The sequence below is a fragment of the Phacochoerus africanus genome, chromosome 9 (genome assembly GCF_016906955.1).
Source record: "Phacochoerus africanus isolate WHEZ1 chromosome 9, ROS_Pafr_v1, whole genome shotgun sequence".
Lineage (NCBI taxonomy): Eukaryota > Metazoa > Chordata > Mammalia > Artiodactyla > Suidae > Phacochoerus > Phacochoerus africanus.
The window spans coordinates 17,063,939-17,091,648 of NC_062552.1; positions in this window are offsets into that span (position 1 = coordinate 17,063,939).

The following is a 27,710-nucleotide window of genomic DNA, read 5'->3' on the forward strand; positions in this document are numbered from 1 at the left end:
CCGACTCACTGAGCGAGGCCAGAGATGGAACTTGCATCCTCATGGATCCTAGTCAGTTTCATTTCCGATGAGCCACGACAGGAACTCCCATAATCAGAATTTAATGGAAGGGCTAATATGGGTCTCCATCAAAATGGCTTGGAAATAGGATTCTTCAAATTATAACTTGAAGGGTGTGTGTGGTTGAGTTTTAGATCAGCAGACCACAGTCAAGTATTTCCACTTTTGTCTACCAGCTGAGCAGTGACCTGAGACAAGCCATAAAAATCCCTCTAATTCTCTCTCCCTGGTGATACCACCTCAGTAAGAAGGGGTGTTTACAAAATAGTCTGAGCCCTGGATGTATGGTGCCTTGCTCTGTTAATATCGTACTGTAACAATTCTTATGATTGGGATTCTCATTCTCAGTTACATCGATGATGTAATTTTATATTTCCTACCTTCGGGATATTTTTGTCTTCCAGCAGAATTCTTAAAGTGGGTTTTCCTGTGAGATATTCTTTGAAAGACGGGCAGACCTTTCAAATATTTGTTTTTGATAATCAGGAGAAAGTGAAAAACGTATAATATTCAAGATGCTCACTCCTATTCGCCCCTCAACCTAATATCTCAAAGATGTTGAAAATCCTTTGGCCTCATCTATTTACAAGAAGTTATAATGATTTAGATTGGTGCTTTCCTGGGGTACTGATTTTTTTTTTTTTCCTATGGAATTCTCTGAACAGGGCTTTCCTGAAAAGAATACATTAAGACTGTCAGAATGATTCTTTTCAGCGGGCTAAGCTTTGCAGGTGCCCTTTGTTGAGGGAAAAATGCATTATTCCGAAAGTCCGTCTGATCTTCAGGAAAACTGAAAGTATCAAATGTTCTTCTACCATTTGAACTTCCCTATAAGAAAATCCCAGAAATTTTTATTTTCTGGACTAAGATCATTCAAAGCTGATGGTATTTTAAAACACGAGAACAGATATGATATCACTTATATCTGGAATCTAATATACGGCATAAATGAACCTTCCCACAGAAAAGAAATGCATGGACTTGGAGAAGAGACTTGTGTTGCTAAGGGAGAGGGGGTGCGGTGGGATGGACTGTGGAGCCTGGGGTTAATAGATGCAAACTATTGCATTGGGAGTGGATAAGCAAAGACATCCTGCTGTATGGCACAGGGAGCTATATCCAGTCACTTGTGATGGAACATGATGGAGGATAATGTGAGAAAAATAATATATATATATATATATATTTATATATGAATGTATATATGTATGACTGAGACACTTTGCTGTACAGTAGGAATTGACAGAACACTGTAAATCAATTATAATGGAAAAAATAAAAATCATTAGCGCCCCCCTAAAAACAAACAAACAGAAATGTCTGGAGGAAAAAATTTACTTTTAACATATGTGTGTACTGAGAGGAAGACTCCTTTGCTTTTGAAAAGCAGAAATCATTGTGCCTCCTTTTTGTTTCCCATTTATATATATATTTTTTTTTTCCTTTTTTTTTCATCTGAACATTTTCATGAGTGAAGTGATGGGTGCGGCATAATTACCCCGGGATATAATTACTTCACGTGTGCAAGTAAGACGTGGTGCAGATGCCCATCGTGCTCTGGTTGGCTGTGTCCTGAACAGGATGGTGTTATTTCAGGATTTGCAAAAACAACTCCAGTGCGTTGGAAGAAGAAAGCAAGACCTGCCTCGAAAAGACTTGGGTTCATGTTGCACTTGTGCTGGCAGAGCTCGGGTCAGAGACGCCTCGCATTGGTTTACAGGGCTTATAAAACGTGCTGCTCTTTGTACCCAGAGCCAAAGACCTGCCAGTAATAGGACATGCACCCAGAGTTCTTTCCGGCGGTAACATGTATAAAACCTGACAGTAACCTCTTCAGAAAGCTCCTCAGAGCTCCTCTGTTGACTTCCATTTGTACCACGTTTGGCCCAGGGCCCCAGGTCCAAGAGCCCTCACACATGTCTTTGTCGATGATGATGATGGTTGAATGTGGGACGAGAGTGCGGAGTGAGGGGTTTTTTTTGGCGTGATGGGTAGGACAAGCTCAGAGATGAGATGGGGAAAGAGATGGGCAGGTGGAGGACATGTTTTGACAGATGCTCCTGCTGTGCTTCAAGCAAAAGGGAAAATGGCTCCAATGATCTTCCAGGAGTGTCCTGGTCTTCTGCTAGGAAACTCGTCCTTGGCTGAGCTGTTCTCTGTGATTAGCGACTGCAGGGTCCGAGCTTGGCTTTGCTGTCTGCCTCCCCAGCCTAATCTTTTCTGTCGGGTCCTTCTCCTTCCTTCCCTTCCTCTAACTTCCTTGCCTCCTCAACTGCCCCTTTAGTGCCTGCCTCTCTTCTAGCCTCTGAAGACCCTCTTTTCTCTCCTGTAGCGGGAGACCATTTCAAGGACGGTGGAAGGACTTCTTCATAGCAGCATTTTTGTATGTGAGGAAGCAGAGGCTTGCTTAAGGACAGAAGGGAGAAACCCGTTGCATTTTCTACATGTGCCTATTACATTTTCTTACCCATGTGGTGGAAAAGCATATCAACGGACCATCCAGTCCAATGGATGAAAAGCATATCAATGGACCATCCAGTCCAATGGATGAAAAGCATATCAATGGACCATCCAGTCCAATGGATGAAAAGCATATCAATGGACCATCCAGTCCAGTGGATAAATATCAACTTCAGAAGTACCGTGCTTTATTATTATCATTGAAAATGCATTCATTCGTTCATTGAGAAAAATGCCTCAGTTTAGGGGAGAAGAGAGAGAGGAGAATCCAGTATGCAGTTGTTTCATTGTTGAGTGATTCCTGAAGTAGCCACAACAAGGAAGAAAAGTTTTCTCTCAGGGAGTATATTGCAACTGAACTGAAATTTTAATCTGCACAAATGTGCTTGTGAAAAGTTCCAGTAAGTGAGAATTGAGGAACCTGTAAGAACTGTATGTTGCTAAGTTAATAGTTACCCTAACTCTAGTTTTTGCAGAAAAGCTGATCTGTAATAGAAGGAAGAAAATATACAGTAGGTACATCGTTTGTTATACTTTGAAAAAAGATTTTTCATGACAAATTGCCCTGATGTTAGATACATGTTTTTATTTTTAAAAATGTTCTCTATAGGGAGTTCCCGTCGTGGCGCAGTGGTTAACGAACCTGACTAGGAACCATGAGGTTGCGGGTTCGGTCCCTGCCCTTGCTCAGTGGGTTAACGATCCGGCGTTGCCGTGAGCTGTGGTGTAGGTTGCAGACGCGGCTCGGATCCCGCGTTGCTGTGGCTCTGGCGTAGGCTGGTGGCTACAGCTCCGATTCGACCCCTAGCCTGGGAACCTCCATACGCCGAGAGAGCAGCCCAAGAAAATGGCAAAAAGACAAAAAAAAAATGTTCTCTATAGTCCAGAGAACTATACTCAATATTTTATAATAACCTTTAAGGGAAAAGAATCTGTGAAAAAATATATATATTTGTATATATAACTAAATTACTTTGCTGTTTACCTGAAACTAACAAAATATTGTAAATCAACTGTACTTCAATTTTTATTTATTTATTTATTTTTGTCTTTTTGCTATTTCTTGGGCCGCTCCCGCGGCATATGGAGTTTCCCAGGCTAGGGGTCTAATCGGAGCTGTAGCTGCCAGCCTATGCCAGAGACACAGCAACTCGGGATCTGAGCCGCGTCTGCAACCTACACCACAGCTCACGGCAACGCCGGATCGTTAACCCACTGAGCAAGGTCAGGGACCGAACCCGCAACCTCATGGTTCTTAGTCGGATTCCTTAACCACTGCGCCACGATGGGAACTCTGTACTTTAATTTTTTAAAAATGTTCTTTTTAATTTGATTCATAGAGCTCTGTTCCATGAGAACGTTTTACTCTATATATTGGTCAACAAGCACATTTTCTTCTAAAATAAGGGCCTCCAACCTGTTTTTTGGTTTTGTTTTGATTTGTTTCTGTCCCTAGCATGGTCTTTCCTCAGGGTGACTTTAACTTTGTCCTGCACTCCGGGTGGTGGTGGGGCTCTCGCGGCCGTAGGAAGGAAATGTCACGCCTCATGGTTTTGTCACTGCTGAGGCGGGGTGACGTCTGTTAATTCTAGGCCCAGTTTTTGCAGAAACAGTTTGCGCCCTTTGCATCTGGAGTAGTCCAGTGACCATAGTCAATGGTGTCTGTCCCCAGGTCTGGTTTTGCTTTAGGGTGAAAGCGACTCTACCTTCCAGCTTGTCTGGGATGCGCCCACTGTACACCTGCTACCCCAGTATAATTGCTAGAAGCACATCTTTCCTCAGGTTCCAAGTGTGTTTTACTTTAAACCCAATACTGTTCTATTGGACAAGAGAAACCATTGTTGGTAACTTAGTAACAAGGGGTCTACGGGAATAGGTTTCTGATCCAGGAAATGGATCTCAATTATTCATTTAAGAGATATTCACTCACCACCTGTTTTGTGTTAGATGCTGTTCTAGGTATAGGGAATATAGACGTGAAGAAAACAGAGTCATGCCCTGAACAAGCTTCTGTTTTTTGGCAGGGGAGACAGACAGTGATGAAAATTAAAAAAAAAAAAAGATTCAATTCAATATCAGGTAGCAATAAATGCCATGAAGAAATAAAGCCGAGGGTGGGGACAGGAATGTTGCCAGAAGTACTGGTTTAGATGGGGTGACCAGCGACATCTTGTGACAAGGTGACATCCGAACTGTCATTAATTCATCTCAGAGCCAGGGCAACAGGCAAGGCCTCCTTGAATTACCTCTGATGCTCCTGGAGCAGCCTGGAGCCTTACCAGGCAAAGGGCAGCGGTAGTTTGTTTGGTGTGTTATCTTCAATCGCTATCAACTTGCTTTCCACTTCTTATCTGCAGTCCCACCAATCCTATACTAAACATTTTCTACCTGGTGTATTCCCCATGTCACATTTCCCATCAGCTTAAAAGCTGGGAGAGGTATGGAGAGAGGTGGGCATTTTTAAATATGGTGCAGCAACACTGCAGTATGTTCCCTGCTTCCCTGCGGCTGTTTCCTGTCAGTCAGGTGACTCGGGGCGGGGGAGAGAAAGACCTTCTGGGAAATTCTTTCTATGCCTCAGGTCTTAATTCAGAGCTTCCTGCCATCTGAGAGGACTGTGCCGTTTCCTGAACCCTACAGAGGGAAGGGAAATGGGCTCCTAGATCCAAAAATTTTAGACCGAAGTGTTTGCCAAGTGCTTCGCAATCTGCCTTTCCACAGTTCTCTCATTATCCCCATGATGGGGTTTATCGTGCTGGGGCTGCACTTCACTGAATCAGTGCAGGGACAGATGGAGGTGGCAGAATGGAGGAGAAGAGCAAGGAGTGACATTGAGCTGTGCGCTCTCCACAGGGATGGTCTGTCTATGGGCTTCCTGTGGGGACAAGCCTCTGACTGGTGCACGGGATAAGCTTTCAGTAAAAGCTGTGGCATCAATCAGATATCCAAGGTGAAGGGGAGCTTCTGTTTACCTGCAAAGTTATTATTATGACTTCTTTTGTCTTTTCAGGGCCCCACCTGTGGCATATGGAAGTTCCCAGGCTAGGGGTCGAATCAGAGATGCAGCTGCCAGCCTACACCACAGCCACAGCAATTCGGGATCTGAGCCGTGTCTGTGACCTACACCACAGCTCATGGCAACGCCGGATCCGTAACCTGCTGAGTGAGGCCAGGGATTGAACCCAAGTCCTCATGGATACTAGTCAGGTTTGTTACTGCTGAGCCACCGTGGGAACTCCTGAAAATTTTGAATACAATTAATTTTAAATTAAGAGATCCTGCTGTTGAAGAGGAATGCTATTTCCAATCCTTTTGCAGGGTGAATTTTCCTCATCGGGATATCATAAAGAATTGTAAAGAAATGACACTTAAGGAGTTCCGGACTAGCATCCATAAGGACAAGGGTTCGAGACCTGGCCTTGCTCAGAGGGTTAAGGATTTGGCATTGCCGTGAGCTGTGATGTAGGTCGCAGATGTGGCTCACATCCTACATTGCCGTGGCTGTGGCATAGGCCAGCCACTATAGCTATGATTGGACCCCTCGCCTGGGAACCTCCCTATGCCCCGGGTGTGGCCCTAAAAAGACAAAAGACCAAAAAAAAAAAATGACGCTTAAACCTTCTTCGTAGATGAAGAATGCCTGAGTGGTGAGGTGGTCATCGTAGGGTGGGTCAGCACACCATCCCCTAGGATTTGAATTGCTGATAGAATCTTGGATGCTGTAGTTCATGGCTGGTTGTCTATCCCTATGTCTGTTTGTCCGTTCGTCTATCCATCCACCTATTTAAATTTGTCAGGCAGAAAGAGATTTTATGGCTTATCCGTAGCATGGTTATTTATCTCACGTGGACTCAACTTTCTGTTCCATAGAATAATAGGTTTTATCTAGGTCATTTAAAGGGCCCTGTGAACTCTAGAATCCTGAGCTTCTTATAATTTGATTATGTGTGGTACAGTGGAGAGAGTATCCATGAATTAAACGGGGGGGGGGGGGGGGGTCCTGCCTCCTCCAAAAAGGCACAGGGTGTGGTGGGTGTGGGTGTGCAGACATACAGAGGGGTAGTAATCCCGCACTTAGAGTCCAGGAACCCAGCACAGCCGATTACACTGGGAGGAGACCTTGGAGGAGGAGACAGTCTTTTGGCTGCAGGTGTTGAAGAGGCCTTGGATGAGGGGAAGGGGCATTTCGTTTGAGGGGAGGGAAGGAACCCTAAGTCTGTGAGCACCCCTTGATTATCATCCTGGTCTCACTTAAAGTTCATCATCGTGAGATAGGCTTTGTCACCCCTCTTTAGAAGATGAGGAAACTGAGGCAGGGAATGAGATGAAGTCACTTGTCCAAAGGCTGTTCAGAGGCAAAGCTGTGGTGCAGGAGGAGGGTTATTAAGCCCGAGTCATCCTTCTGTCGTGAAGGCTGGAGAGATGAGAATGGCTGGACATTTCAGGTGAATAAAAAGCCATCCTGTGAAATTGGATTGTTATGATCATTATACAACTACAGATGTGATAAATTCATTTGAGTAATAAAAAAACAGAATAAAAAATAAATGAATTAAAGAATTAAAAAAGTAAAAAGCCATCACTCTTTGCGTGATTGGGTGGAAGTGCCTGTCTGCAGGAGGGTGAGCAGGGGGGGCCAGGGGAGGGCAGCCTGGAGCACCGTGAGCCCCAGAGGTAGTAATAGAAAGCAAACCTGGAAAGATTTGGTTGAGAGGGGGGGCTCCCCAGCGTGTGGCTATAGGATCTGGTCTTTATTTGCCCCAAATGGTGATATTGTGCAGGGACTGGATATGATTAAAAGAGAGGACATTTCAGGATGTTTATGTTGGTCAGACCTTCCTATGATTCTAAAATAGTTTCATGCAACTAAGTTCTTTGGTGAGATGGTAAAGAAACTCCCTGCTCAGTGTCTCCTGCAGTCTAAGCCCTTGAAAGTTTTTGTCCCAGGGTTCCTGTGCTAAGGCACACCCAGGCCATGGCTCTACCATCCTGTCATTCTCAACATCAGCGCTTGAAAGATCCCTGCTCAGTTCTTGGGATTTTGAGAAGAATTCCTTCATCTTGCTCCTCTCTGCTGTTTCCTAAGTTTTAACCTATTTTCTGCTATTTCAAAACTTCTTTTGCTCGCTATACGAATAATTCCATGTCCTTTGGCTTGGCTAGTGAAAAACCCACCATAATATTTAGATTAAAACAGTGTAGTAATGACAGTAGAAAAATACATCCTAGTATTGATGAATTCCTCCTTTTCCTTGTTATTCGTGGTATCCTGGGGTGGCCTACTGGAGGAAAAAAATACTATTTGATTCTCCCTGGGTGGTCAGACAGGACTTGTAAAGACTCTTGCTTGTTTTGTGTCGAGGCTTCAAAGGCACACAGGCTTTCCTACATAAAGATGTACTAAGGAAATAGGAATTTTTTGAAGTTGCTTTGTATAAAGGGAAATTCAGAGCAGCCATCTTCCCTTAGAACTACAAGCTAATATGATTAGAGGGTCCCTTTTCACCAGGCATCTTTGTTGTTTCCATCTTGGGTCATTACCCCTAATCTGATGGGGAAATTTGTGCTTACAAAAACCATCTTCACCTGTGTCTTTTTAAACATCCTGCCAACATGTCCTTTCATTTTTAAAACTATATTTATCGTGCATATTTAAATTTTTTTTTAAGAACTAAAAATCCGAGTGGTGTGTGAGTGTGTGTGTGTGTGTGAGAGAGAGAGAGTAAAAGTCAGGACTCTCTGGAGGTATGTGTTGCCAAAACATATTTCAGGCCACGTGATCTGCACATTCCAATTAGTGAGGCGCTCCTGCTGTGTGTGGGAGAAAAGTTTGGATTGGGGTTAGGGCAGGCTAAAGGTAGGGTCCTTTTTAAGGCAGTCTTGGCAGAACTCCCTTATTAGCACCTCGGGGTCAGTGGGTACTTGGGGGAGCTGGTGTGTGCACAGTTGGTGTTTTCTGCTGTACTTGGTGTATATTGGTCATTTTATTTACCCATGCTTCTTTTTTCCCATTTCATGAAATTAATTGTACATAATGGGGGAGGTTGAGAACGCTGAATTACTTGAAGCCTGGAGGGAGCAGAGCAGCTGTGTCCTACATCAGACCACTGATCTATCTAATAGGTTGTCTTGCCACCTGATTCACTGGATGAATGTGCGTAGCCAATTATGTGAGTCCCTATATGGAAGGAAGCGTGACCTTGAACCCAGAGAGCCAGACAGTTGCTTTTTGCAAGGCATGCACTCTCTGAAGCTGCTTTACCACCTTGGCCTAATAGGAATGTCGGATTTCTAATACCTAGGAAATTATTGCTCCTTAAAAAAAAAAATAGTCACTATGCGAAATAGTTGAATCTTTCATGATTTGCCAAGAACTTTGCTTTTGGAACCAGGTGCTGAGAAAATAAGTCATTTGGGGATGTAGCCTCTAAAAATTCAAAGTGAAATCAAAACCTCCAAGTTTCTTCCTTGTTGTATCCAGACATAACCTGCTGTTACAAACTGTGTTTTTCTGTTAAATGAGGAATATTAGAGAAAGGAAAAGAGAAATTTTTAAGTAAAAACATTAGAAATGTTATAAGCTAATTTTGCTGTGCATTCTCCTGGGCACTTTTATTTTATTTTATTTTATTTTATTTTATTTAGCTTCACTCACAGCATATGGAAATTCTGAGACCATGGATCGAATCCAAGCCGTTGCTGTGGCAACACTGGATCCTTAACTCACTGGATCCCACCACATGGGGAACTCCTGGGCAGTTGTTTTATAATCAAGAGCATCTTCACAAACTATCAGATTTTTTTTTTTTTTAAAAAAAGATAAGTCCAGGCACAGAAAACACTTAACCCTTGACGTAATCCCACATGACTATTTTCAAGTCCTGGAGTCAAAGTTCATGGTGGTTTGACTGACACCCCCCGCAAAGGATGGCACTGGCTGAGTTGCCAGGGGTGGAGCAGAAGAACCTCCCTTGTGGGTTCAGTCAGCTCCTAGTTTTGATCTGTGACTCTGCTACTGCTTGGTCTGTGACCTTGGGCAAGTTCTTGCTCACATTCAGCCATAGTCTCTTAGTCTGTTGCTGTCAAGACTAGCCTTGCTACATGGTTTTAGAGTTTAAATGAAATAAGCTACAGAAAAGAACTGTCTAGGGTCTAGCATGCATACTCCATTAGTGCCCTTCTTTTCTTTCAATTACATCTCAGGATTAGTATTTTTTTCCAGTGTAGTTTTGTGCTATCAGCTTTGGGAGTCACTATGGAGAACATCTAAAAACAACCACCACCACCACAAAAACCAAAAGCCAAAAAACCCCCTTCATTTTCCAGATAATGGGTTCTGGGCCCAGAAAGGGAGAGTGACATGTTTGCAGTGCCTTAGCCCAGGAGTAACAGAGCGGGTGAGAAAATCCTGCCTCGCTGGATGCTTCCACCTTTACTCCAGATGAGAGGAGGGCTTAGGACTCTGGGTGAGTGCCTGGCATGGCTCCAGAGCAGTCAAGTCCAAGGCTGGTTTTCAGGGTAGAGTTTAAGAAATAATCAGCTTTCCAAACCTTCCTCTAGGAACTGTCAAGGAAGGCATCACTGGGTTCTGAAACCTCAACTCTATTGTGTGCTTCTTCCATTTACTCTTAACCATGTTTGACTCAGTTTCCTTTTCTCTCCTAGTACTCTCAGGGGACTACAGAAGCTTCCACACCATGCATGTTCAGGTAAGAAACTTTCTGGATGGACGTTTCCAGGTAAATCCCTGACTCCCTTGGTGGCTTCTGCTTGTTGCTTGCTCTTTTCTGGGCTGCCCCAAGGATCATAATGGCCACCATTCCCTTGGCTCTTCTCCATTTTGCTTTTATTTGTTTCTTATTTATGCTACTATTCTATATTTTTGCCTTTATTTGTTTCTTATTTATGCTACGATTCTATATTTTTTGTGCATTCATCCATGCATGTTGTAACAATATAAAATATGCATGGGGTTGGTAAATCCTACCTTCAGGACAAGGGTTACCCATGAAGAATGTGGCTGGGTGCATGGCAGATGTCAGCTGTCTCAATGTGTGAAAGTTTTTTTTCTCCAATATGTGTCTCTCAGTGATAAAAACCTTTTTTTTTTTTTTAAACATAAATACAACACCTTTTTTTTCACACCCAAAACAATAGTTAGCAATCATTCCTTTATATCAAATATCTAGGCAGTGTTCAATGGTCTTATTATGGAGACACATACTGTAAAAACACTTCTCTCAGGGAAGTAATGTAGAACAGTAGTTAACACTGCTCTATGGTATAGTTGAAAGTTGTGAAGGTAGATCCCGAGTTATCATCACAAAGAAAACAATTTTCTCTCTCACTCTCTCTTTTTTTTTTGATACCTATGTGGGATGATGAATGTTAAGCAGACGTTGAGTAGACTTATTGTAGGAATCATTTTATAATATATACGAGTCAAGTCATTACGCTGCACATATTAACGTATACAGGGTTGTGCATTAATTATATCTCAATAAAACTAGGGGGTGAAATAAAAACGTAAAAATGGGACTTGCTGTTGTGCTCAGCAGAAGTGAATCTGACTAGCATCCATGAGGACGCAGGTTCCATCTCTGGCCTTGCTCAGTGGGTTAAGGATATGGCATGGGCCAGCAGCTATAGCCCTGATTTGACCTCTAGCCTGGGAACCTCCACATGCCACAGGTGCAGCACACCCCCCCCAAAAAAGACAAAAAAAGTTAAAAGTAAAAGCAAATTTTCGGTATTTCAAATATTTGGAGGTGTTAGAAATGTAGGGACACCAGCAGCACTGGTGTCACCTGGGAACTATTTAGAAATGTAAGTTTTTGGACTCTACCCCAGATGGGACCAGACTTGAAACTCTGGCATCCGGGTGCTTTAACAGGCCCTCCAGGTGATTCTAATATCTGATAGAAAAAACCACTGGTCCAAAGAAAACCAAATGTTATGCTCTCTACACACTCTGTTTTGTCTTTGGGTTTAACACAGCAGCATATTCCAAAAGCCTCACAGTACCTAAGATGGTGCGCTTATGGGTCACTGTGATATAATAACAAATATAACTTTTGGACTTTGCTCCTTAGCTCCTGGCCAGAGCTCTTAAAATCCTTGTAATTTTCTAAGGTATGAGCAGTAGGAGCAAAATGTTCTAACATTTGGTTACTGTCCCCAGCTCCTGAAGCAGCTCTCCTGTGACGTCAAAATGATCATCTATTGTTATTCAAAACAAGCCCCTTAGAGCTCCTGCTGAGTTTACGTTAAGGAGGTGATCCTGGAAAGCCCCCTATGTAGGGAGGCACGTTGCCAGGGGAACCAACCTTCTGACTGAGGATTGGTACTTTTAGCCCAGCCCCTTGACTTCCAGGAGGGGACCTGGGCTGCAGGTTGAGTTCAGCACCTGTAGCCAATGAGGTGCTTTACCTAACGTGCTTACGTAAGGAGGCTGTCCTCACAAACTTTATGGAAGGGGGTTGGCTGGAGCAGTTGGGTCTGTAGCCATGGCGGGAGGTTGGCGTCCTCGGAAGGAGTGTGGAAGTGCCATGTGCTTTGCCCCGTGCATCCCTTCCATTTGGCTGTTCCTGGGTGGTAGCCTTTGTAATGAACCAGTGGTCTGGTAAGTGGACCGTTTTCCTGAATTCTGTGAGCGGTGCTAGTAAATTGTGGCAACCCAAGGCAAGGGTCATGGGGTCAGAAGCACAGGCAACAGCTTGGACTTGCAGTTGGCATTTGTAGCGGGGAGCAAGCAGTCCAGTGGGGCTGAGCCCTAAACCAGTGAGGTCTGCGTTAACTTTGGGCAGTTAGTGTCCGAATTGAACTAAATGGTAGGACACTCACTCCCTGTCCGTGGAGAAATGGAAAATTGCTTGGTGTGGATAGAACCCATGTATTTGGGGTCAGAAGTATTGTGTGAGTAGAGGAAAATGGGAGTTTTTGCTTTTTATTTTATGAAGCTTTTTTCATTTCATGTTTTTTAAAGGTTACTCTCTGTTTACAGTTATTTTGAAACATTGGCTGTGTTCCCTCTGTTGTGCAGAACATCCTTGAACCTGTCTTACACCTGGTAGTTGGTACCTCCTACTCCCCGAGTTTGTGCTTTTTAATCGCCAAGATGGAGGTGGACGTTTCTCCTGCTCTCTTCTAGCCACGGAGAGCTTCACACTCAGCCTGCTCCCACTTTAGGAAGTGCATGTGGTAGCAGGGGTTGGAAGTTATGACCAGAACTTTCTGGAACAGACAGTCCGGGCGAAATTAGAGCATTCATGTCTTTGAACGGATTTGATAGAGACACCAGTTTCTTTTGTAAAGCCGTGGTTCTCATCGCCTGGCTTCCCAGCGGAATCACCTGGCGGCGCCGGGGGCGGGGGTGGGAGGGTGGGGGGGGAGTGCTTTTAGGAAACATAGGTTGCTTGGCCTGACCTCAAGAGAGTCCAGTTTCAATTGAGTTGGGCCTTGGGGGCGGGGGTGAGGGGAGGAAAATGGGGTGGGTCCCAGCACCACACTGGTTTCAAGGCTCTCCAGGTGATTGTATTTGCTGTCTTGGTTCCGAATCACTAATCAAGGCTGAGGCTGAGGTTTTGTTGGGGATTCAGATGAGAAAGCAGATGAAGATATTCTGTAAGGATGTGCTTTTAGGGGTTTTCCTCCTCAAATGAGTAATAAGTGCTTTTCAAACTGTGGGTCCTAAGCTATGAGCACCGTGATTTGGGGAAGCATTTTTGTGCCAATCTCTCCCTTTTGTTTTCTGCTGCTGCTGATGTGTTGCACAATATTCCTGGCCAGTTTGTTTTAGGTGAGGGGGTTTGACTACAGTTTATTTAGACTATACTTTGTCTGTGCAGCGGTAGGAGGGTTGGGGGGAGACTGTGTTTCCATGGCATGTGGATGACACGCCCTCCTAGTTCTGGGGTTTTCTTTATGTATGTGGATAGAGCTCCAGGAAAGAACTCAAGAGATACTGATACTGCATTTTGGAGGTGAGCCACTTCAATTTTTCTAAGACTGTCATTGGAGCCGGAGCCTTCCTTTGCCGTTCTGAAGTTACCGAAAGGAAAGATTGAGCTGTGTTTGTTGGTTGAGTGTTGAAATATTCCATGGAAAAAGGAAAGGGAAACAAGTTCCACCACTGATTTTTCTTGGCAGGGTTGATCACCCACCCCCCCAAATTTCTGGCAAGTGCAATTAGAAATGGACTTGCAGGATTTGCTCATCCTAGCTTCCCAAGACCTCTTCTGCTTGCTTGCTGCTGACTAGCAGTAGTTAATTTGCTATCTCTCACATGTGTTATCCAAAAATCACAGAACTCATTAGCAATAAACAGCATGAACTTGGTCGGTCACATTTGGAGGATTAGCCAGATGTAAATCTGAGTTGCACTTGGGAGGTTTCATGTGCCTCATTTTTAAAAATAAATAGAACTCTAGCCTTGAGTAGAAACAGATTTTTTTTTTTAAATGAAGTATCTTACTGGAAAACAAATCTTATTTTTCCAGTGAAAAATATGGGGAGGAGGTAAGCTTTTCCTGATGCCAAGGCTCATTTGATTTCATGCCCTTTCCTTCTCCTTGCTGATGGCAGATGTGGCAGAAATCAAGACCCAATTTCATTGTTCAAAGTGGGAGGAAAACTTAATTCAGAAATTTATTTAGTCTTAATTGACAGCAGAGGTTTAAAACCTGATTGGTCATGGTTGACTCTTTAATGTGCCTTAGGAAAATAAGAATTTATGTATTTCTCTAACCATTTTGTGTACCCTTCACAACCTTGCAGGTTGTAGAGGTGTTTGGCCTCAAAGATCTGATTTTTAGACCTTCTAAAAATGTTTCTCACGAAGAAATTGAAAGAGGTATTTTTCATGTGGTTACAATATATGATTTATGTGATTAGAAAATCTCTGGGTTTTGTTGATAGTGCAGACTCGCTGCCAGCGTTACCGGATATTCATATGCCACCTGTTTTTAATTCCAGCAGAACTTATCAGAATGAAATAAATACCTTAGATTTGAAGAATCAGAAAAATAATTCCAATTTATTAACTCTCTGCGTTTATCCTTCCAGATCCTACTAAGTCAGATGAGCACACAAATGACCGGGGGTGGACTCCTCCATGTAGAGATGATGTTTCATGCAGACACATGAATCGAGTTAAAGGGCTTCTAGATTCTTCCCATGCACTGATGTTGATTATCTTGGTTTTTAATACTCCTCGGATTTAGCAGTTACATATCCCACTACCTTCTGTTGCCTATTTCTTATAAAAATGACTAACCTATTGAGAGTAAGACGTCTTTTTCAACACCAGTACAGGATGGTCAGCTAGCTGTCCTGTCCATCTTTCTGCCCAGGAAAGCATTCAGTCATTTTCTATTCCCTTTCAGTCCTGAGATCAAATTAACAATGTATATTTCTGCTGTTTTTCTGGGGAGCAAGATAATTGGCCAAGTTAGCTTAGATTGAGTGTTTCAGGGGAAATAGATGGTCAGATTGGCAGCAGGCTGAGTTCTCAGCATTCACTGCAGAAGGGCTCTTTCAGGGAAATTTTTGTCATTGAAGGTACGTCATGAGGGATGTGGGAGGAATGGAAAATACGTGAACTTCCGACGAGCTGCTCCCCTGTTAAAAGCCCTGTGTGAGCAAAGCAGGGTAACATTTCTATGGAGAAGGCTTGCAGGGAAGGGTAAAGAAAGACAAAATGAAGCCCCAGAAGCAAATAGTTCTATCCATATTCATACCGTGTCTATAAGGCCAGAGAAGCGGATATTGAAGTGGCAGAACCAGACTGCCTCTTGGTCCCTGTGATCTAATTAAATGTATTTTCACTTAAAAAGGATAACAATGTTAGATCTTAATGGGATTCAAGTGAAATTTATTAGGCTTTGCTTTGACAGTAAAGATTATGGATGGCTCAGGTCACATTGTGAGATTGTGACTTCTAATCCTGTCATTTTTTGCTGTTGCTGCTCTGTTGCTACCAAAGTTATCCAACCAAACTCGTGTTATATGACTGAGACATGGAATAGGAGTAGAGTTTGGGTATTATTCCCTCTAATTTTGGGGGACGGTTAATTTGTACTCTGCTTGCATACTAAAGTCAAAGTCTGATTAAGACAGAGGAAAAGGGGAACATTTTTGGTTAAGAAAGATAGTGTTGACAAACCTTTCTGGTCTTCTTTGCTCAGAATTGCCTAGATGAACTATTTGTTTACTCCAGATTCACCCATAGGTACCTGTTCCTTTGTATGTGTTGCAGGTGCTCAATTATATATATTGTGTTTTTTGGTAGTAAAATATTCACAAAATTTACCATTTTAATCGTATTTTGGGTACAGTTCAGTGGTATAGCTACTTACATTGTTGTACAACCATCACTACCATCTACAGAGCTTTTTCATCCTCCCAAAGGGAAGCTCCTTACCCACTAAGCATTAACCCCGCGATCTGCCCTCCTCCAGGCCCTGCCTATCAAACACTCTCCTTTCTGTTTCCATGAGTTTCTCTCTTCTAGAGACCTCATGAGTGGGATCAGGAAGTGTTGGTGTTTTTGTGACTGGCTTATTTCACGTTCTCAAGGTTCATCCATGCTGTAACATGTACTAGAATCTCCTTCCTTTTTGAGACTGGATGATTTTCTACGGCAGATGTTTACCACACTTTGTTCTCTCATTTGTCAGTGGGATAAAAGAGTTTCTTAGACCTTTTGGCTATTGTGAATAATGCTCCTGAGGGCATGGGTGTTGGAATTCTTCAGTATTTTTGAATTACTTCCCCATAAGAAATAGCTTTCCAATTACTGAGTACACACCGATGCTGGTTTTTTTTTTTTTTTTGTCTTTTTTGTTGTTGTTGTTGCTATTTCTTGGGCCGCTCCCGCGGCATATGGAGGTTCCCAGGCGAGGGGTCGAATCGGAGCTGTAGCCACTGGCCGACGCCAGAGCCACAGCAACGCGGGATCCGAGCCGCGTCTGCAACCTACACCACAGCTCACGGCAATGCCGGATTGTCAACCCACTGAGCAAGGGCAGGGACCGAACCCGCAACCTCATGGTTCCTAGTCGGATTCGTTAACCACTGCGCCACGACGGGAACTCCCCGATGCTGGTTTTGATACTGACTTAGCGACTTAAAATCTTTGTTACAAAGAAAGCCTTATATGTAGCATAATTGGAATTAGTATGTTGGGTCTGAGTTAATGAAGGTTCTTCAAAGCATATGGGACAGGTAAACACCTGGCAATGAAAGTCCTTTTAGCACACACCTGACTAGATAGTGTGAACAATTTTCATTGATAAAGACCCATCATGAGAGGCTTTTTTTTAAATCATATTTATTCTAAAGATCACTGTTTTAGCATCTTCATTAAAAGACATGTTGCCTCCTGACATCTGGAAAAATCAAACTGTACAAATGACTTGCAAAATAAGCATCCTCTGATTAGACCAAAATCCTTCAAGCAGACACATTCCTCAGGGTGTGGAATGTGTGTGTCGTCTTCTCTGGAGGAGTTTGGGCTTCTCTCTTGGAAGACAGAGTTCATCCTCCAAGCAGGTAACACAGCTGAAGGTTCATGTCCTACCCTCACATTCTTGGTGTTTGCAATGTCGTCTTTATTTTCTAGAACATCCTTGAGGTTATAGTTTCAGATGTCTTAATATTTACTAGACAGGCAAGCTCCTTCTTGTTAATACTATGTATCAGGCATGAACCATATGTCGGAGCTGAATTATTACTAGCTAATATTTATTCAGCACCTGGCAAAAATTGGGCATTGTTCTGAGCTTTTTTTTTTTTTTTTTTAACCTGTTGTAATTGATTCGATCTTCCCAAACATCTCAATGTATTTGATACCATCCTCACCTCACTTGGCAAATGAGAAAAGTGAGACACATAAGCAAACCTGACTAAGAACAGAGATACTGGCAGGATTCTAACTTCAGACCTTGCATCTTTGGCCACCAGGCTGTACTGACTGTATACTTTACAGTTGATTAGACCTAAGAGCCCTGTGGGCAACGTTCTCTGGAGGACAGATTCTGAATAACAGCTTGTAAAGCTAGAAGTCGTATGTGTCGGTCTAGAAATCCGTGCCATATTCAGTGATCACAGAGTAGCTGAGAGGTTCAGCACCGAAGGACCAAGGTTTCCTTTGAACAGTGACATTTATTTCACCTTTAAAGGTGAACACATTTCATCGAAAATGAAATTCAAAAAGGCCATGCTTAGGAATATTGAGAAAGAATTTAATATATTTTTATAAGGCGTTATTACTTCACTATATATTCATATTTTGAAAAGAAATTACTGGAGGTACGTATTAGGAATCAGCCTTGCTCAGAAATTTGGTATTTTAAAGAGTTTCTAAGGAATACCCACTTACAAAGAGATTGCTCTTAATAGAAGATATTGGGGCTTTCAAAAAGACTTGTAGCCACTTTTATTTAAAAATATCTATGTACTCTTATTTACATCTGTTAGCAAGTAAATGAGTCTTGTAAATGAGTGGTCTTAATTCTTAATGTTCACGATGAGGTTTAAAGAGTTCATTACAGTTGAAGGAATACTCATGGAGCACCGTTACAGTTGCTAGGCTTTTTGCTAGATGCTGAGTTTTTAAAGACAGTTAAACATATCTTAAAAGTAACAATTACTCCTTAACCTATGAGTTACAGAAGAGGAGAATTAATCCTTCATTCTCTTAAGAGGTTGGGAGAAAACAACTGGGCAGGAAGTTGGTCTTGCAGGTTGAATTGGAGTTTTCCAGGCAGAGTAGGGTGAGGGGGCTGAGTGGTCTGAGGCAGACAAAAAGCCACGTACAAGGGCACTGAGACAAGCAGCAGCACGGCTTGTTCAGCAGTCCATAAATAGGAAGTGGATTATAGTGTACAGACCATAGGTCTGTATACCACTTTTTTTTGTTGTTTTGTTTTATTTTTTGTTTTTTTTTGTTTTGGTCTTTTTGCCATTTCTTGGGCCGCTCCCAGAGCATATGGAGATTCCCAGGCTAGGGGTCAAATCGGAGCTGTAGCTGCCAGCCTATGCCAGAGCCACAGCAACGCAGGATCCGAGCCTGGTCTGTGACCTACACCATAGCCCACGGCAACGTTGGATCCTTAACCCACTGAGCAAGGGCAGGGATCGAACCCACAACCTCATGGATTTGTTAACCACTGCGCCACGACGGGAACTCCTGTATACTACTTTTTTTTCCCCCCCAAAAAAACTACTCTTGAGTCTTGGTTTTACCCTCTGTTGAAAAAACAAAAATGCTTTGAGGATTAAAAATAATATATGTAAAAATTTCAGCAAACAATTGAATGAGGTTTTTGTATTGATATTATCAATTGTTATAAATTATTATGTTACTATCATTTTTTATCTTCATCTTTTGATTTATTGTTTTGAAGAATAGTACATGATCCAAAACCCAAAAAGTAGAAGCAGCTTCCATCTTTGGGCCTCATCAGATTCATCCTTTTCAGCCCTGACAGGAAACCACTGTTGTTAGTTTCTTAGGTATTTTTCTATAGTCCCTTTTTGCTCCACGAGGAAACCTGAGTACCATTTCTGTATTTCCTGCTTTTAAACAAAAGGTAGCATATTATACAGATTGTGCAATGCCTTCCTCTTTTTTTTTTTTTTTTTCCACTTCTTAGAGATCTTTCTGTATCAAGCTATAGGGAGCTTCCTCTTTTCTTGGCTGTGCCTGAGGAACGTGGAAGCTCCCTAGGCAGGTATCGAACCCGCACCATAGCAATGATAGCTGCCAGATTCTTGAGCCACCAGGGAACTCTTCCCCATCCTTCTTTTAAAACGCGCTACTTTATTTTGATATAGCTTGACTCAAGAAATTGCAACTAACAGTAGAGAGTTCCATGTGCCCTTCACCCAGCTTCAACTAATGCTAAACTTACAAAACCATAATACATTGTCAAAACTAGGAAATTGACATCATACAGTCCTGTTAACGCAAGTAGAGACTGTGCTTGGGTTTTATATGCAATTATGCAATTTTTTTTTTTTTTCTTTTTGGCCACCCCATGGCATATGGAGTTCCCAGACCAGGGATCAGATCTGAGCAGCAGTCGCCACCTACCCTGGAGCTGTGGCAATACTGGGTCCTTAACCCTCTGTGCTGGACTGGGGATTGAACCCACGTCCCAGTGCTCCAGAGATGCTGCTGATCCCATTGCGCTACAGCAGGAACGTCTATGCATGTTTTTATATGCAGTTTTAACGTGCATTTTTGTGGACGTATATATGAGATTTATTATCCTTGTATATTCAAATAACCGTCACTACAGTCAAGGTACAGAACTAATTGTTCCCTCACCACAAGGGAACTCCCTTCTGCTACTTTTTAGTAGTTACACCCTTTCCCCATCTCTAACTACTGGTAACTGCTGGTTAATGCACACATTTCACGTGTGCTTACTTTAAGACCACCCCAGCATGTATTATTCCTTCCTCAAGGGTAAGAAAACGACTTTGAAATTTTTTATTCCCTACAGGCCCCTCACACTTAATGGGTTCTTAATAATGACTTGTTGAAGGACAAGAATCAAAACCAAAACAAAGCCAGGTCAAATAGACAATTCAGAGTTGAAAAACAATGAGTCAGGATAATTTGCTTTCCAAAATACCGAAAGTTCAAACTTTTAAAATAGGAACTCCTCAGCGTGAATTAAGTGATAATTTATCATTTCTTGCTGGCAGGACTCAGTAACATGAAAGTGCTAGTGATCAGAAACACAAGTTCTCTAAAATATTTTGCACTTTTCAAAGCATTTTCATTTTTATAAATTTTTTTTCCTTTTGAGTCTCTGTCCCTGTGATAAAAGGTTCATTATCTCTGGTTGACAGAGCAGGAAACTGAGGCCGAGAGAGGGAAGAAAGAACAGTTACTGGGTCTAATATGCTATTTTGTTAAGTCTTGCCAACAACTCCGGTCAACATTGCTCTTCTCATTCTTACACAAGAGACCATGGTGCTCAGAGGCTCAGTAAGGTGTCTCTGGCCAGTTTATAAGAGACACAGGTTCCAAGCCCCTCACTCATCACTGTATTATGAATGCTTTCTTTAGAGAATCTGGTTTCTTATTTGACTTCTAACCTTATTTTTTTATTTTTATTTTATTTTTTTTATTTTTATTTTTTGTCTTTTGTCTTTGTTGTTGTTGTTGTTGCTATTTCTTGGGCCACTCCCGCAGCATATGGAGGTTCCCAGGCTAGGGGTCGAATCGGAGCTGTAGCCACCAGCCTACACCAGAGCCACAGCAACGCGGGATCCGAGCCGTGTCTGCAACCTACACCACAGCTCACGGCAATGCCGGATCGTTAACCCACTGAGCAAGGGCAGGGACCAAACCCGCAACCTCATGGTTCCTAGTCGGATTCGTTAACCACTGTGCCACGACGGGAACTCCTTCTAACCTTATTTTTAAAAGTGGTGTTGGGAGTGGTATTTCACTACGTTACTCATTTATAAAATATAATACTGTCAAACTTTGTAGAAATGGTTAAGGGCTCTGGAGTCGGCCAGACTTCTGTCCAAATCCCAGGTTAGCCATCCTCTAGCTTTGCAGACCATGGACATACTGTGTTATTTATTGAAGCTTCATGTTATCTGTAAAATGGAGATCTTGCTACTTCTCCATCAGGATGAAGCCATTACATGGAATAAAACATACAAGGCACTTTACATTGTGTTGGTACCTAGCACTCATTCAGTAAACAGCAGCCATTATTATATGTGAGACTTCGTTTCATGCTCTTTCCAGTCGTAATAGCAAATTTTAAGCAGATACACGTGATGGTTGTGTTATGTGCAAAACATTGTACTACTGATGGTGTTAATGCAGCCACACGGTGGCTTCATTTTCAAGTTCAGAAATTTAGGATGCATTTTCCCTGCACTATTTTTAAATTTGTCATTTCAGTTGCATCTGCGCATCTAAAGCTGCCATTCCACCCCCTCCTCAGCCTCAAAGTTCATGACTCTAGTCTGTGAATGAGTAGACTTGCCGGAAAGGAAGAATTTGTATTTATAGCATGGGATAACTGTGGAAGGACTGTTGGTGGCTTAGGTCTTCCTAGGGTTCTGGTAATCTTAGCCCTATATATCCATGGACATTGATTGCCTGAGAAATGGTCCAGGGGAGAAGCAGGTAGCTGGGTTGTGTGTGTAGACAGTCATTGTATACAACTCTTGTGATAACAAAAGATAATGAGGTGCAATCCACAGACATTGCAGTCACATCCTTGGGACTGCTTGGAGAATGTGCTTAGCCCTGCTTAGCAGGATGTTTGTTTAGGGTGAGACTGATGGTGGAGGTGTCTGTGAGAAGCATTGTATCACAGTGACAGACTGCAGAGAGCGCTCTCCTGTGTGAGAGATTGCTAGGAAATTGGATAGGACTTCCTGAGAAATCCTATCCCCCACCTTCCCTCAAGACAAGTCTGTGACATCCATTAGGAAGCCGGTATGGGGTAGGGGGTGAGTTGCAATGCTGCAGTGCCCACCTGGGCTCCTGGGGCGCTTTGCACAGGGTGGCATAGAGGGCATGGGCACAGTGTGCTCCTGGTCCCTCGAGAGCCTCTTGGACTTCTGAGGAAACCCAATCCCAAAGGAGAGCTTGCTTGGCAGTTCTCCTCCAAAGTCTAAGAGACAGACATTAATGCTGAGTTAGTGAGGCGGAAGTCAGAGGGAGATAAGACAGTGACTCTGAACTCTAGATGCAGATGAGATGGGAGTTTTCTTTAACCTTTGGGATGGTTTTGCTGTGCAGCTGGGGTTAAGAGCCACCAGGATAAAGAAGAAGCCCTCTGACAAAAAGGCCAAAAAGGTCCCTACCCTACATTGGGTGGCCGGCTCCCCGTATTTCCCATTTTCCCTGGCCTTTTTGGTTAGCTCACATTTCTCGACACATTCTGGTTCTGGGTCCACTGGGCAGAGATGGAGATGCCGTTGCCAGCTGCATCCCTCCAGCTGCCTTTGCTGGTGTGCGGGATACAACTGCGCTGCTCGTCTCTGGGGTGAGGAGCACGGTGTTTCCTGGCTAACCTTTGCAGTTATTATTTAAAGCCTCGGCCCTCAGGCTGTAAGCAGAAATGTATGTTATGTTCTGAAGGGTATTGTGTTTAAATCTTAATAATTTGTCTCTTTCATATAAGCGAAATAACTGTGCAGGGTGGACAAAAGCCCTCTGAGAAAACCATGTGTTTCACATTTTCTACGAGTAAGTTATCCCTTCTCTTGAGCTCTCAAAAGTCATAATTTGGAAATCATTCTTTTCCTGTGAAAGGCAGAAACCTGTTTTTTTTTTTTTTTTTTTTTTTTTTTTTCCTGTCCTTTTGATAGCAGCTGTAGTAAAAATTCCCAGAGGCAAGAGCTTTTGATTGGATATGGTGCAGTGGCTGTCTTTCTAGGGTGCATTTTTTTCTTTCTTTCTTTTTTTTTTTTTTGGCTATTTTATTTAATTATTTTATAATGGTTTTTATTTTTTCCATTAGAGCTGGTTTACAGTGTTTACACAGAACATTTTTTTTTTCTTAATTACATGTGTCTCTCATCCCCTGACATCATGATGTCACTCGCACGTCTTTGGTGCCTCCCAGGTCCTTTTGCACATGCTCACTCTAGAAGAAGCCAAAACGCGTTGAGGGTACAAAGTGTATTTCAGGAACATCCTAAGTCGTCTGTTTTCAGAGGCACCCAATTCCAAGGTTTTTGTCACTAACATTTATTGTCCAGCTTCACATTATTAAATGTCGTTCTGATCACATGGTGACATGTTTCGCATAGGGTGACATATCTGTCCTCCTTTAAATGCATAGGAATTGGCCACAAATCTCATTTCACTGGTGAGTTTGCTGAAGCCTTATTATAAGACAGCCAGAATGATTGATGAGTGCTCTCCAGGTAGGGAAGTGCTGCCAGCTTGGTTTGTATTTTGTCTGCCTAAGAGTTTTGCTCCTTCATGTTCTATTTCAGTTAAGAAGAACCCCTTTTCATGCTCGTGGCCATAATCACATTATAAGGCATTTAAAAATCCTCATTTCCCAACCATATTTCTCACAGGGTAAGCATTTTTATTTTATGTAGGATTGCTTCTGTTTTTCCTGACACTGGCGGAAAGAGACTCATATTGAGATTTCCCAGTTGAGTGGACAGAACTCGGGATGCCTTCTGGTCAAGCGGGGCAGTGAAGGAGTGATGAGTGGAAATCCTCAGCTCCATCAGAAATGGCAGCCATAGGCCTTCGATGTGATAAGAGACTTCACGTACCTCGACAGTTTCTAAAAAGGAACATGAAAATTTTGCCAGAGACTCTGCCGCCTTTGGTAAGCATGGATCTAGTGAGGCATACCCAGTCCTGCCTCTCCTTGTGTATTCCTTGGATCATGTTTTTGTGCCATTCTTAAAAGAACCACATGTCTCATCCCTGACTGGACAGGCCCAGAGATAAAGTAGGCCCTTCCTAGATAGATACCTATTTTCAAATTGCTTCTTGTAGGAAGGCCAAGAGGGTGGAGGACCCTCTATATCTGGAAAGTGAAAGTAGGGAGCTACTTTTTTTTTTTTTTTTTTTTGTGGTTAACAAATATGAAACAACTTGGATGGAGTTAATTCTCAGGGCACTTGGAGCCATGGAGCATATGCCTTTAATAATCACATTTAATTTTGTCTGTCTAGAACTCGCGCTGCATTTCGCCTTTCCTAGAGTATTTTGAGCAGTACGTTGTACTCCCATCCTTTCTGGGCTTAGGATGTAAATTCTCTGCTTGGGTCCTTCCCCATTCACTACAAAGCATTGAGGAAGTTCACTTGCTCAGGGAGGATGTGATTTTATGATATTGCTCAATTGTACGGTTGTTGCCGTTTGGATTTTTAGGTAGCTCAGATGGTTAGTGGTGAGAGAGGCAGAGTGAATCACTCTTTCAAACTAGCAAGAAAACTTATTTTAAATGAAAATTTCTGATTGGTTGCCTAAGGCTGCTACAGCGACCTTAATCTTAGAAAAGATGACCTGGAGGTATTACTCATTTTTATTTATGAAATTAATCATCTGGATAAGCAGTGTTGGACATTTTAAGCAGTGATCCTATGGTGCTTGGTACCTAAGGGCCATATGACTCTAACTGCATAGTAATACGTGGAAACACATTGTATTTATCTCTTTTGACATCAGTTTATTTCCCCTCCCTTTTTTTTTTTGGATTTGTGTCTTTTGATAGTCTAGGGATTCAATGAGATAAGAGTTACATATTCTGGTTTCTTTGCAGAGAGACAGCAAACAGAGGTCAGATTAAGTTCACAAGTATTTGCTTGGCTGCAAATAAGTTTTTTACCAGGTGATGTTGGAGGCAGGTTACCAAGGAGCCAAGCCAAGGGCCAGTGCAGAGGAGGAGAGGGAGCTGTGTGTAGATAGATTGCTTTTTTCCCACTGTTTGGTTCCATTCTACCATGAAAACTAAACAAGTTAATTGGTTTTCTTCCTGGGATGGTCTCTTTGACAGACAAGCCCTCAGTCAGCTAATCAAGGAGTTCCCGTCGTGGCGCAGTGGTTAACGAATCTGACGAGGAACCATGAGGTTGCAGGTTCGATCCCTGGCCTTGCTAAGTGGGTTAAGGATCCGGCGTTGCTGTGAGCTGTGGTGTAGGCCAGTAGCAACAGCTCTGATTCGACCCCTAGCCTGGGACCCTCCATATGCCGCGGGAGCGGCCCTAGAAAAGGCAAAAAAAAAAAAAAACCCAAAAAAACCTCAGCTAATCCATCCCACTGTCTCAGCCTTATATTGGGAAATTCAACTTCCTAATAGATGGACATTTCCAGTTCTTGATTCTCTCCTGTCCCTGTCCTCCATTTATGCTTAGATAGCCATGGAAATGGAGCAGAGTCAGAACTTCTGATGTAGACTTTACTGATGGGGAATCAGGAGTTGGCTGAGTTAGATGTTAGCTTGTTTTCTTTTTTTGAAGAAAAATGTGTGTGTGTGGAAGGTAGAGTGTGACCTAAATTGTGAGATGTCTATTTGAGAGCGTAACTTAAAAATGCAACTTACAGAGTTCCTATGGCAGCTCATTGGTAATCAACCTGCCTAATATCCATGAGGACGTGGGTTGGATCCCTGACCTAGCTTGTTTTCTTTTTTTGAAGAAAAATGTGTGTGTGTGGAAGGTAGAGTGTGACCTAAATTGTGAGATGTCTATTTGAGAGCGTAACTTAAAAATGCAACTTACAGAGTTCCTGTGGCAGCTCATTGGTAATCAACCTGCCTAATATCCATGAGGACGTGGGTTGGATCCCTGACCTTGCTCAGTGGATTAGGGATTCAGCATTGCCATGAGCTGTGGTGTAGGTCGCAGACACAGCTCACATCCTGTATTGCTGTGGCTGTGATGTAGGCCGGCAGCTGCAGCTCTGATTCGACCCCTAGCCTGGGAACTTGCATATGCTGTGAATGTGACCCTAAAAGGTCCAAAACAAACAAACAAACAAAAAAACCAACTCTTACACCAACAATTGTTATGTTAATGATATATTTACTAGGCCAAAATAAAACTTTTGGGATTTTATGCCTTTCACAGCAATCCAGCTTTTTAAGGGTAGAATTCAGACAGGCCTTCAAGGCAGTGAATGAGTTAAGTTTTATTAAACCTGCATTTAGAGATGACATCAGTTAGTGCTCATGATGTGTCACCTCCTATGACCATTTTTAAGTGGGTGACGGGCAACATGTTATGACATTGGTCATAGATGAATGCTACCTAAACCTAGATTTTTCTTCAGCTATAACATCAACATTGATTCACATTCTTTGGCTATAGTTCAGTCATTTGAGAAAAGATCGAGAGGCTTTTTAGAAGAACAGCTCATGTACACGTACTGTCTTCTCTAAATACTGAACCATTTCACACCAGGAATGTAAGTTTTGCAGTTAAAAGCCCATTCCATAGTAATTAGTATTACCACAGCATTAAAAAAAAAAAAAAAGAATTTACCAAGAATAAAAAACGGGGGGAGCAGCTAGGGAATGAGGAACAATCTGGGGTTCTGTTGCTCCTCTGGGTCTGGCAGAGGCTCTTGGGCAGCAGGCTTCAGAGCTGGATCAAGGCTGCACCCTAGTTTCTTAGCTGTTGGACAGAGATGGAGATATCGGGCCTAAAATCTGGTCCTTGCCCAAAGCCAAATTAGTGTTAGGCAGTATTTCTGTTTGGAACACAGTTGTCCTTATTTTCCCTTTTCTCTGCTTGCCTACTGGAAGGGAAAAAAATAATCAGAGGTAGCGCCTGGGTGGAGCCACCCTTTGATCTCAAGGTCCCTGGGTTGAGAGCTTTTGGGCAGGCGGAGGAGGGGGTGGGCCACAGCTGCTTTGTCCTGTGCACGCCCCCCAGGTTCCCTTCCCTCCTCTTCACATGCCCGAAGAGCAAGGAGAAGCCCAGTTGCTGAGCTCGGAGGGGAGGACATAGCTGGTTGGGATGCTGTGGCACTGTCAGCAGCAGCTGTGTCCTTTTGTGGGAAGGTGTTGCAGCACATTCCTGGAAGGTGTGGGATGAAAAGTAACCCACTTTGGAGTTTGTTATTTGTATGACACTGACATGCGTGCCCCTGAGCTGGGATGTGCTCAAGTGGGAGGATGCAAGATTCTGGTGAGGTGGATGGGGACGAGATCGAAGCCTCGGGCTCCATCAGAACGGGAGTTAGCCTCCAGGGGAGCAGAGACCCAACCCTTTGGCGTGGATCTGTAATGGTCCCCAGGTGAATGAGAAAGGATCTTGGTCAATTACGGGAGAATTGAGAAAGCCAGCCAGCCAGCTAGCTTGATTCCTCCTCGGAGAAATAAAACTTACCACGTGGCCTCCCTCTTCGCCCTGCTGGGGGTGTGGACGAAGCAGTGTAGGGGACGTGGGAGGTTTTCTGCTGGAGTTGATTGAAAAAACAGCTGCCCTCCTCCGCATCCCCCCTCCTCACCCCCAGCCCCATCCTTTCTATGGCAGGATGTAACTATGCTGTAAACTTTGGCAGGGGTAAAGCATGCTAATACTTTTTGAAACAGGAACCTTTTTTTTTTTTTTTTTGGCATGGACCTGTTTGGTTAAAGCTGGGACGGTGGTGGGGAGAGAGCTTAGATAAACTTTGATAGAGTCATTCAAGAAATGATTTGTATTCATCCAGAAAAGGGTCAGAG